The following is a 12,611-nucleotide window of genomic DNA, read 5'->3' as shown; positions in this document are numbered from 1 at the left end:
TGTAGAAAATTACTTAAAAATAAAAACTGAAATAGCTTGGTTGGATAAGTGTCCACCCCCCTTGTAATAGCAATCTTAAATTAGCTCAAGTGTAACCAGTCGCCTTCAAAATCGCACACCAAGTTAAGTGGCCTCCACCTGTGTTAAATTGTAGTGATTCACATGATTTCAGGATAACTTCAGCAGTTCCTGTAGGTTCCCTCTGCTGGGTAGTGCATTTAAGAGCAAAGACTCAACCATGAGCACCAAGGCACTTTCAAAAGAACTCCAGGACAAAATTTTTGAAAGGCACAGATCAGGGGAGGGGTGTAAAAAAATATCAAAGGCCTTGAATATCCCTTGGAGCAAGGTCAAAACGATTATTAAGAAGTGGAAGGTGTTTGGTACTACCAAGTCCCTGCCTAGATCAGGCCGTCCTTCCAAACTGGATGACCGAGCAAGAAGGAGACTGATCAGAGAGGCTACAAAGATGCCAATGGCAACTTTGCAAGAGCTACAGGCTTTTATGGCCAAGACTGGTCAAAGTGTGCATGTGACAACAATATCCCAAGCACACCACAAATCTGGCCTGTATGGTAGGGTGGCAAGAAGGAAGCCATTACTCAAGAAAGCCCACCTTGAATCCCGTTTTGAAGTATGCCAAACAACACTCAAGAGATTCTGTAGCCATGTGGCAAAATGTTTTGTGGTCTGACGAAACTAAATTGAACTTTTTGGCCTACATGCAAATGTTTGGCGCAAACCCAACATGGCGCATCACCCAAAGAAAACCGTCCCTGCTGTGAAGCATGATGGTGGCAGCATCATGCTATGTTATGTTTCTCATCGGCAGCGACTGAGGCACTTGTCAGGATAGAAGGGAAAATGAATGGAGCAAAGTACAGAGAAGTCCTTGAGGAAAACCTGCTACCCTCTGCAAGAAAGCTGAAACTGGGACGGAAGTTCACCGTTCAGCATGACAATGACCCAGAGCACACAGCCAAAGCTACAGTGGAGTGGCTGAGGAACAAAAAGGTAAATGTCCTTGAGTGGCCCAGTCAGAGTCTTGACCTAAATCCAATCAAATTTGTAGCATGCCTTGAAGATTGCTGTCCATCAGCACTTCCCAAGGAACTTGACAGAGCTTGAACAGCTTCCACCAAGTATTAACTCAGGGGGGTGGAGACTTATCCAATTATGATCTTTCAGTTTTGTATTGTTAATATTTTTTTTTTTTTTCTCAGTAAAAGCTTTTTTCCCCTTAACAGTGTGGAGTATGGTGTGTAGATAAGTGGAAAAAAATCCTCATTTAAATGCATGAAACTCTGAGGCACTGACACAACAAAATGTGAAAAAAGTTCAAGGGGGTGTAGACTTTCTATAGGCACTGTATGTATGTGTATATATATATATATATATATATATATATATATATATATATATATATATATATATATATATATATATATACCATAAGTTATGGGTCTTCAATACCTATACCAGTTTACAAGTTCATAAACAGGTTTAAGAGGAATCAGTTCCAGCAGTCTGCATTTAGACAGCAAAGTGTTATGAAAGCCTGCTGTTTTATAGTGACCAAACCCCCCCCCCCAACATAATTTAAAAAGTTAATTATGCTTTTCCATGGGACAAAATAGCTAGTTGTATTCAAGCAACAGAGTGTAAACCTATGTAATACAGTCAAGCAGCAGTGAGTGACCCCATGTGAGCTTATGGGGTGGTCTGTTTTTACCATTTGTATACGCTTTGCAAATACACTTGATACATTGCTTGTTCAAATATATACTGTCCAGCAGAAACGTTGGTAACAATTTGAAGACACCCAACTGGTTTACTAGTTATAGCCAGTTTTGTGATATAGTCTTTGTGAGTCTCAGTTAGCACCATAGTGTGTAATTACTACTCTCACTGAGAGAGGTGGGCTGGGAGGAGATGTAGACTTCCCTCTAGCTCCAGTCTGTGGCGGGGTTAATTCTAAAATGTGTTGCAGTTTACTCTGGAAATTGTTGAATAGAAGACCCCTCAATGGATTTTAAGGAAATCGGCCGCAGTAGTCCTTATGGTTTTTCCTGACTCCATGTGCAGTTGATGGAAGTATTTGTGCCCATTCTTGTTGTAAAGAGAACTGATGGCATGGATTCATCTTTTAGGTGCTTAATGAACCAAGTGCACCGATAGAAATTGAGTTGTTTAATTTGGGGGATGGGATTATTTTCTTATTGTCAACGTTTGATTTAATTATAAGCTAAAGAAAACTATTGTGCCTTCCAATGCATTCCATCAAGCACCACAAGCCTGTGTATCGACAGGGTTTTTGTATACTGGCAGCTTGTGGATAGACTATGGAAGCACCATTTCAATTTATGGTAACTTTACATGGAAACAATAAGTGCTGCCCTAATGAAAAGTTTCTCCACAGCAGGACTGGCAGTCAAGCATTAAATAACCACAGTGCAGTTCACTTGGGTGAAGATGAAACGCATAAAAACTCATTAAGAGTGACTTTGCTTCGAGCCCCAGGGTGCTTCCATGTAGATAGGTGGGCCATGGGGGAGAAGGCATGAAAGTGTTGTATTAGTAAAATATTCAGTGGAAACCAGGCTAAATTCTGTCCCTGAACTCTAATCTTCTTGGGTACTGTATGCATATGTCAGATACTTCAGCGTTACAGATGGAGATCTCAAGAAGCTTCATTAATAAAAAGGAAAGGTAACCTTTCCATTTGATCTGGTGATGTTTATGGTGACTACTCTACTCTATTGGTAGGTGGGGATTTCCAAAATGAGATTTGCTGAGAACAGTTTTATTGCTTAAATAACACAAGCCGGGGAAACGGACGTTTTATTTAAAACAACAACCCATTTACCCCTGATTCCTTAAAGGAAAACTTATTAATGGTTACTGGCTGAGATTTTAAAACATTTTTCTATGTGCTTGACAAAAGCTTTTTTCACTATCTTTTAAATGAAAGGCTTTAGAATACCAGCTTAACCACAATGCAAAGAAGCCACCAATCCAACACACTGCTTGTTATGTTACACAAATACAGCTTTGTGGCTCTATAAATAATTCTCAGTACAACATTTATAATAACACAAACCTATTGCAATTAAACTGGATGCAATTTTAAATAGGACTAATTATGAATACTCTTGTCCAAGATGAACTGTTATGACCTTTCCATCACTGCACCCCCTTCTACAAGAATGGCTCGATTCATTCCATAGGCTCTGTGGCAAAAAAAAAAAAAAACAACATTTGACTTGACTCTCTTATGGTTTCCAATACTGCATACAGGCCCTTGTAAAACCACTTGTGTTGTTAATCTGTAAACTTGATGTAGAGTAATAACAACTGTATTATACTTCACTATTTGGAGGTAAAGGGGATTAAAGCAGTGTTAACCAAGTTTAAGATCCATGTCTTTTCAGTTACTAGCATTAGCAGCATTCCCCTCCCTCTTTCTTCTGTTGGAGATGCTTTGGCTCTTAGCTGGTATTTTTACATAGTTTGGAACATGCAGCTGTTTCAAATACAACACTACAGTAGGTGATGGTGCTGTTTCCTGGTACAAAATCATCTATCTTGTAATGGGCTAGCTGCAATGTGCTATCGGTAGCGCATCTCCATGAGTGTTCTAACACCCCCCCCAAACATGTTTATAGTATGTAAGAAAGAAATAGTTTAATCTGTCATTAAAAGAAACACCTGAAAAGATCACCTTTTAAAAATCACTGCAGAGCCTCGTATGTGTATTACATGTTTCAATTTCCGAAACGCAACCTTATCAACCAGTACTGGAAATGTCAATGTGTTGGAAGTCACAAACACCACAAAGTAACAGTTAAAGCTTTTACATTGAAATTAATAAAAAATGGGTATATATATTTAAAATCCATTCAACAAGTTTGAAATCTTATAGTCCCCTTCGGTCACTGTGTGCACAATTGTTGCCTGTGTATCTATTTTATAATGCCTTGGTGACGTATTTGTTAGTGTTACGGCCACCTTAGGCTTCTACTGCATATCCTTCGCCTGACATTTATTTCAGGAGGATATCTTTTACTACTTTTTTCTTGACAGATGTTTTTCAGTTGGTCAATCCTTAGTTAGTCTTCTTTTCACTGAACTCTTCAACTCAATCCATCAGCGCTGGCAGCATACAGAACCTACGATGACTGACTGGGCCATTGACCAACAATTTCAAGAACCTTGATTGACATGACTTTGAAATAAATGGACGCGGTCTGTACTTCTGAGGCACCGCTGTATGTACCTGCTCTTGGGAAGCATGCAGTTCAGTTATGGCATGGGAATGGATCTGGCGTGGTAGCTTCTGAAACAAACCACCAAAGCCTTAAAAGGGAGCGATGGTTTGTGTAGAGCACAGAAGCCATCATTTCCATGTGTGATGTAGTTTATTGAAGGCATGTTTCTTCAGTGAATTCCAGAGATATTAGAGTCGAGAAGGCTGATTCCTGAAGATCGCAGGAGTGTTAATTGATGGATAGATTGCTTATTTGTATTAAATGTCAGATTATAGTGGGGGAATGTTGGCACAATGTAGATGGTCTATTTTTCTGCATTAAAATTGATACTGGCTTTCATTAATTGTCGTGACAATGTATAATGCATATCACAAATACTGTAAAAGAAAGCAACTTATCATAACTGCCACCATGTGTATTTTTATATTAACTGAAATGCATTGGAAATAGGAGGCTAGACTGGCAGGTTATTTCTTTTTTAAAAAAGACTGAAATGCAGTCTAGGCCAGTGGATGCCAAATCGCTTGTGACTCTACTAGTCCATCCCAGCTTCTTGTTCAACCATTTCCTCAGTGTTTGGAATAACATGCAGGAATGGACTGGATATTATAGTCCATATTAGTTGACCTAGCAAGTGCAACGCTAACTGAAAATAGAGATGTGTTTAACCTAGTGTAGTACCCTATATAATGTTTTAAAAATATAAATCCATGTTTACGATACCATGTGTTTCTTTCAAAACTGATATGGAAAAGGGCTATGTCATATTGACTTACCTCTGCACAACTAAAGACTCATGGAATTATTTGGTACCTTAATAGAAATTGTTTTAAAAAAATATCAGAGTCTTAGAACCCCATATATATATTCTATAATATATATATATATATATATATATATATATATATATATATATATATATATATATATATATATATATATATATATATATAGCCTTAATGTTAAAAAATATTTAGAAACTATCCGTAAAATAAAATTTTTGCAAATTATTGAGAGCATTGGACCCTGGTGTTGCATGCAAGCTTAATGTCTGTTTGTCAGTATGTTTATGTTACATTTTTTATGTATCTAGAGGCCTGCTTATCCAATTGTGATGAAACTTGCTAAGGAAATTCTTTAGCACAAGTGAGAGTGTTACAATTTTTAGGGGAACATGGAGACTGTCACGGCTTGTTTTTAACCAAGTCAGTCCTGGCATTAAGCAACTGTTATGATACATAAACCTCCACATGAAACAAATGGTTGCAAATTAGTTTTGCATTGTTAATTTTGGCTGAAAGAGTACAGTTGTAAATATAATTGAGGTTATAATCAGCAGATAATTTTAAGGTATATGTCCAGTGGGTCCTATTTGAAACAGAATAATTAACATTACAGGGAGTGTGGCTGTATTCAAATTTCTTTTATCAAGCACCAGGGAAGTGCGGTAAATAATCTGTTCTTGTTAACGTGTGTGTATATATAATGTATAGATGCTGTTCACAGAAGGTTGTTGTTATTTTCTAGGTCAGTTTGACAATATAAGAAACCAAGTGAAATCTACAGCTGTATGGGCTTGTGCCTCCAGCAGTACTCCAACATACATTTCAGATCTATCTTGACTAATTCAGTAGTCAAAATAGTTGTCTGTGTGACTTGGTTACTTTTTAAGTTTTATCTTTTATTTTTGAATGCGAGTTATTGATGAAAAAAAAATGGTTTTATGTACAGTATGTTATCGATATTCTAAAAACACACTTTACAAAAAGGCTACCTTTTGATAATAATGTGAACAGTCATCAAGACCAGCTTGATGTGTTTAGAATTGTGTGCACAGAAAGGCATGTAAGAAATTATATTTTAACCTTGATTAACGTGTTTCTAGTGTAGAATAGCAATGTTAAGTGGTTATCCCCATGTACACCAGCTGTACAGTCCAGCACTCAAACTCAAGTGCCTCAAACAGCCTCAAACTCATGTGTTCTGCTTCAAATTATCAGTAATCAAACTGTGAAATGGGTTCAAAATCTCAAACCTTTTTTTTATTAAACTAAGTGATAAAAAAAAAAACCTTTACGTGATGCCCAGTTTGTTACTCTTTACACGTTTCACTTTGCAGTTTCTTTGCAATTGGTCTAAAACGCCACTGTTTCTGGCAGCTAGCCTCACATTTGTACAACATCCATGGTAACAGCACCATGCGGATGTCCAAATACTGAGGGAGGAGTTGACAGGCTGAGGATTTAAAAATCCTGTTTAAATAGATTGTCAGTTTACCTTGAGAGGCTGGGGGGAAGAATGGGTGTAGTCTACCAAGACACTCCTGTCTGTGTAGTTTAATTACACTGCTTTTGTTAATTAAGTGTGAGGCAGGGCTTCTGTCCATTTTTACCTCTCTACGCCTTTTTTGCCTTTATAATGCTACCCTAACAAAACTGGAGTAGAAACGCGACTCCCATTAATTAAGTTTGAGCTATACCAGTTTTAACCTGTGATCTTCAGCACACCTGAACTTGTTAAACCGTAACTAAATAAGATTGCAGTAAAAACATGAATTATATTAAACAGCTATGCGTTAGGAGTTGTACTTGTATCCTAGTGCTAAATACATGCTTTATTGTTGCTGCAAATTGCCTAAAATATATCCAAATATCTAGAAAACAGCTATCAAATACATTAGTTACCTTTTTTTTTTTTTTTTTTTTTAAAGATAATACAATGTTAATGTTACATTACTGTTACTTTACAGTACTCAGGAGACATTGGATTACATTTACCTACTTGTATCATTATAACAAATAAAAAAAACTAAAAAAAAAAAACTACTGGTGTTAACACTTTTTTTTTTTTTAAATGTGACCTACCAATCAAAAATAGCTCCTGTCCCTTTAAAGATGTGCAGACTTTGAACACCTTTCTCCTTGATCATTAATCGTCTGTTATTATACAGTAAACACAGCAGGGAAAGGGAGCCCTGGCTTATGCTCAGGGAGCTGGGACTGTGTGCAAAACTGGATGGATTAAGCAGCAACCGATTAGGGGCTGTGCTGGAAGTGAGAGAGGTGGAGTCAGCTGCAGAGCCATGCCGGTCGCTAACCGGGTTGAAGTTTCCAGTTGCTCGTGCAGGGCAGTGTGGAAGGTCAGTGAGCAAGGGTGGCAGGTGTATAGCAGGGGAGGAGGAACAGGCAGTGTCTGGGAGTTCAAAAGAGGAGGGAAGGGTTTAGCAACGGGGTTGGGATTTACTATGAGTGGAAGTATTTTTTTTTTTGCTGGGATTTCATACCTGCACAGGAGGAAACTTTGCATGAATTCTGCTTTTAAAAACTAAATCCGTAGGTGATTTTTAATGAAGGTATGTTCAGAGTTATTATAACTTTTTTTTTTAATGTTAAGTTTGAACTTCTTGGTAAAAACACATTTTCAGTCTGTGAGAAGCATGATAAATAGAGGGGTTTAATGGAAGATTCAATGATAATTTCCTATATATGTCTAAAAAATAATTTATAAAAAGCAGCCATTTTTAGTACATGTTTTATGTTTTCTAGTTGTATTGTAAATTGAAGTTGCCCTTCAAATAACATTCTTTTTTTTTTTTTTTTAAACAATAAACAAGTTGTCCGTATCAGTAGAGGTTTTTAATATGTATTGAAAGATATGCTTTAATTATTTCTTTTATACATATTTTCTTTGAAAAATATTTACATATTGGCATTTAAAATTTGAAGCAAGACCATTCTAAGTATTTAAACATTCTGTGGTTTTACATAAATACAGTAATGAAAATGGTATGCTGGAGAGAAAAAAAATTGTGTACCACAGGATATGAATCGGCCATAAAAAAGTAAATGTACGATCCAAACTGATAAACAGAAAAAAATTCACAAACTGTTTGGCTTCCTTAAGTCCCTGCATTTTGCTGTTCCTCTATATAAACTGGTGACTGTCATTTAATTTAGTATGTTGTGCTTAAATATATGCGTTGATAGTGGTGTATTGCATGGGAAGTCCAAAAGTGTAATATAACAGAACACAAGAAGGAAAATCAACAGGGGCAGTTGTTTTTTGGATGGGAATTTGCTTTAGTTTACATTAGTCCAGATTCCTCATTGTAATGCAGATATTTTACAAGTTGAAGGGGGGGCCTGGCCAGTACTGCTTTCCCAGGAGATTACTTTGTTTGTTATGTAAAGCTCTTCAGCTTTGAAAAATGGAGAGCCATTACAGTTAAATGTTTCTTTGTCAAAAAATGTCAATGAATTAACAAGGTGAGTCAGCACTAGTTAGTACTTTGTGTGCCAGTTTCACAAAGCCCCAGTCAAGAGAATTGGAATAAAAGACACAGATCTCTTTCACTAAAGGATCATTTTAATTATCTAAACATTCGTATACAGTACGTACAGCCACTGTTTTGAATGTTAAAACCTGGCCCTTCCTGAGCCAAACTGTAAGACGAAAACACTGAAGGGGTTTACATGCACTGTAAGAGTTGTTGGCTGATTTAAACAGCCCAATTATATTGTGTGTATTAAGTTCTGATCTGAGTGATTGCAGATCAATTAAGAGTTACGTTGCTTTGTTCCAATACAAATAAGGTCACGAGGAAGATTTATTTGAATGCATCTGCCAGACAGGTTATTGTATTTAAATAAGCTGATGTGTGGAGAAGCTTTGAGGCTATGAAAACAAGAATGTTCAGTTGTAAATCGATGCTTGGTATCTGTTGATATTACAACAAGCTATAGTTTTGAATAAATGTTATGATCTTTGGTTACTGCTGTCTGAGGAACCACATGAGGTTCAAATCCATTTACTTTCAGTTGTTGCCTTTTGGTCGCTAACTTGACATTTTCCCCTCCCTTTCCTCCCCGGGTGTATTTATAGCTCTCCAGGATTTTACTTGCAAATGTAACTGGCCAGCTCTAACAGAATTACATAAACATTTCCATCTCCAACCACCATCCGACACCATGCTCCCCACCCTTGGCTCTGTTTGTATTGGTGTTTGCCACTGTAATATTAACATTATGTAGGGAGTCTCACAGATTCTCCTTATACTGAAATTTAGTGCATCACAGGACCTTTAAGTTCAACACCTCTTGATACTATAAAAGACTTACAAATAAGCTTTGATATATTAATAAGGAACCTTAACATGGGCTAGAAGGCATTTATGAAGTACATGGGACATCAGTTTTATTGCATGTCATTCACTTTAATACTGTTATATTACCAGTATGCAAAAAAAAATACTGTGTATTCCACGATGATCTAAATCCATTATTGAGAGTAGCATTCTACAGAATTTTGGACACCATTGCACCTATACATAAAGCGGAACTATTGTGTTTTTTATGATTTGCACTTTTTTTTTTTAAAGGAAGGGCTTTAAAGGATTTGTAAGAACCTATTAAGTAGGCATTGAACATGTCTAATACTTGAGACAGTGAGTTTACAAGAATTAATGTAACTGTTTGCTAAAGGCCCTGTAATTATAACACAGCATGGGCTAACCCTGCCCTGGAAGTGAGTATTTAACCCAACCCTGAGGAACCTGTCTTTTAAAGGGGTGAGAGGATATGTCTTCATAGCCACTGGATAAAGCCACAAAAGAAACTGTGTTTAGGGCATCACTTTCAATAAGAATCTGTAGGACTACGTTTTCCACTCCTAATCTAGTTATAATGCAACATAGCATGGCATCAGCTTGGGAACATTGTGACTGCTGCCTATTTGAACCGTCAAGGGCCCCAAAAACATTTTACATCTAGTTTGTGAAAAAGGAAAAGTGATCTTGCCTCTGCACCATATAAAAAATGACTCCTTGAATTTAAACAAATGACAGGTTTATGGTTTTTAAGAGTAAACACATTCCTTTCATGAGAGGCCTGTTTCCTGGCTAGTTTACAGTTTGTGATTTCTGCTTGTTTACAGTGTGTGACAGGTTTGACCAGGGCCGTTGATCCTGCAGTACCAGTCTGCTGTTTTGTGTTGGATGTTTAACATCTGATAAAGAGACCTGGATCTCAGTTTTTCATGTTATGTAATGGGAGATACACATGTTACTATGTTAGAGTCCGGGTTGTATTTTATTTAATTTTGTTTTACTTTTTTTTTTTTTTTTTTTCAATGTTCAGTAAGTTTAGATTTTCTTCCCCTATTTTCTTATAACCTAATATGTTTGGTGTTTTTTAATGTATTTAAGGAGTTTGCTATAAAAATAAAAAATATTTCTGCTGAATATCAGGGGGAAAAACAGATGCCATTTAATTATTTCAATTTTGTTCAGCTCTAGCAAAGCTTACAAATGTCATTTATAACCCTGTGTTGCTGCAAGTAGTAGCAGGGGCCCGCTTAGTGCATAGTGGCAAGAAGGCTTTGAGCTTGTGTGTCTCCTGATGAAATAGAAAGGCAAAAAAAGTCAGGTTCATGAAGGATAAGTTATTAATTTACTGTAAAATTGAATGTGATTATTGAACTGCAGCTTTAAGTACCATAACATATTTAGGCCAGGCTGTTATGGCTGTTCAGCATCTATTTTGTGGTCTCTAAATGGAATGCTTTACCAGCAGATGCCATAGGAGTATCCACAGACAGAGTGCTGTGTTTCATAACCGCTAGAGAGGCACAGAGCCAGACAGGCTGGTTTCAGTCTCAGTCCAGGCACTGACCCCCAGTGTTTCCTGGGGAGTTGCTTCAGACAATCCTGAAAGGCAGTGATGGGACTATGATTCTGGGTTGAACAGACTGCATTATCTACATCCCATACATGCTGGAGACTTATTGACCACATTCATGTGATGCATTGTACTGTATGTTAATTCACATGCCTTTCACTTACCGAGGCCTGGGTTCAAATCCAAAAGTGTATGATAAAGTCTACATTTGGGTCATTCCAACTTTATCAATCTCAATGACTTGCATACATTCATTGTATTGTTTTGTGGTGAGAAATGTGGTCGAAAGTCATTATTTTTGCACGTTTTGGACACGTGGTTGCCATAGTTACAACATTTAGCCCAGAACCCACAAATGAAGGAAACACTTCCTCTGAATTTGGTGCACTGGAGCTGGAATTAGCTACCACACAATTAGCAGTGTGCTTGACAGAGCCCCAGGACAGCGACAGTCTAACCCGGAAAACACAGGGCGCAAGGCAGGACTAGCCGTCCATCGCAGGGCACCACACACACACAAACACTCACACAGAGGGCAATTTAGAATGACCAATCAACCTGATCAGCATGTCTTTGGACTGTGGGAGAAAACCGGAGTACCCAGAGAAAACCCACACAGACAGACCCATAGGCCGGAATCAAACCCAGGACGCACCATTACGCCGTGCCGCCCAGCAAGGAGTTGTTATGGGTTATATTCACAAAGCTTTTAACACCTTTGTGCACCATTTTGCACCAGTGTTACAGGACTAGCAAGGTGCACTTACAGTAGTAGCACTTAAATTAACCTTGAAACTTTTCAACATCAACATTTTCTTTTTAGAAAAAACAAGGAGTTAATGTAACGGGCAGTGTTGCGTAAGCTGACTCCTGTGAGATGGGATGAGGTTGGAAGCTCTATAAACACAGACCTGGCTCTCTCTAATGGTGGTTAAGATGCTTGCTTGTGGTGTGCATGGTCACTGGTTCTTTCCCAGTCTCCGCCCTGCTACATCAACTTGTGGTGCCTGATGTGTCTCTGCTGAAGCCCACTTATTCATGTCCTGATTTAGGACCTGCTGTATCCATTGGCATCATGGCTGAAAGCCAGTGGGTTAAAATATTAATTAATTATTTCATTGCTAACAGTGTGCGTGTGTGCTCTCACTGGGAAAGTGGTTGATAGTGTGCAGGTGCAGGTGATTAAAGAACAGAAAGACAATTGTAATCCAGGTGAAAAGGTTTGTTTTATTTAAGTCCAATGTCCGATGGCAAAACAAACAGTAAATAATAATGGAGGTAAGTAATACAACGGATTGTATTACTTAATGTATAATCCCTGTGTTGCCCCGCAAGTAATAGTCCTGTTTTTTTTTTTTTTTTTTTTTTTTTATTATACACCCACACAAAACACATACACAAGTTAATTAGTTCATGAGTTAGTGCTAGTGGCGCATATACAGTTTTATTTGTGATGCAGTGCAGTGCTGTTCCGGGTTTGTGCTGGCCTCTGGCGACAGCTCCGGAACGTGTTAGCTGTCTAGTGATAACACGTCACAAATAGACAGAACAAAACAAACACCCACGATTATCCAACAACAGTACAGGTCCTTCCGGGTTACTTAATACCAACTAAAGCGAAGGAATCGATTTAAATTCTCCGTCCCCTTTTATGCTGTCACACATGACC

The 12,611-nt window shown here is 37.8% G+C and overlaps 1 protein-coding gene across 2 annotated transcripts in view; it reads left to right on the top strand.

The window, feature by feature from the left end:
- The window catches only part of LOC121329903 (pleckstrin homology domain-containing family G member 3), a 104,133-nt gene that overhangs the window by 28,433 nt on the left and 63,089 nt on the right, over positions 1–12,611 (top strand). The window contains exon 1 of one of the 2 annotated variants that reach the window (XM_041275912.1): positions 7,396–7,620. The exons of the other annotated variant lie outside the window; for it this stretch is intronic. The gene's annotated coding sequence lies outside the window, so the exon portion shown is untranslated. Of the gene's footprint in view, positions 1–7,395; positions 7,621–12,611 lie in introns of those variants that run through there. 2 annotated transcript variants of the gene reach the window in all.

This window comes from Polyodon spathula, chromosome 17 (genome assembly GCF_017654505.1).
Source record: "Polyodon spathula isolate WHYD16114869_AA chromosome 17, ASM1765450v1, whole genome shotgun sequence".
NCBI classification, from domain to species: domain Eukaryota; kingdom Metazoa; phylum Chordata; class Actinopteri; order Acipenseriformes; family Polyodontidae; genus Polyodon; species Polyodon spathula.
This window is presented reverse-complemented; position numbering and strand designations above follow the sequence as displayed.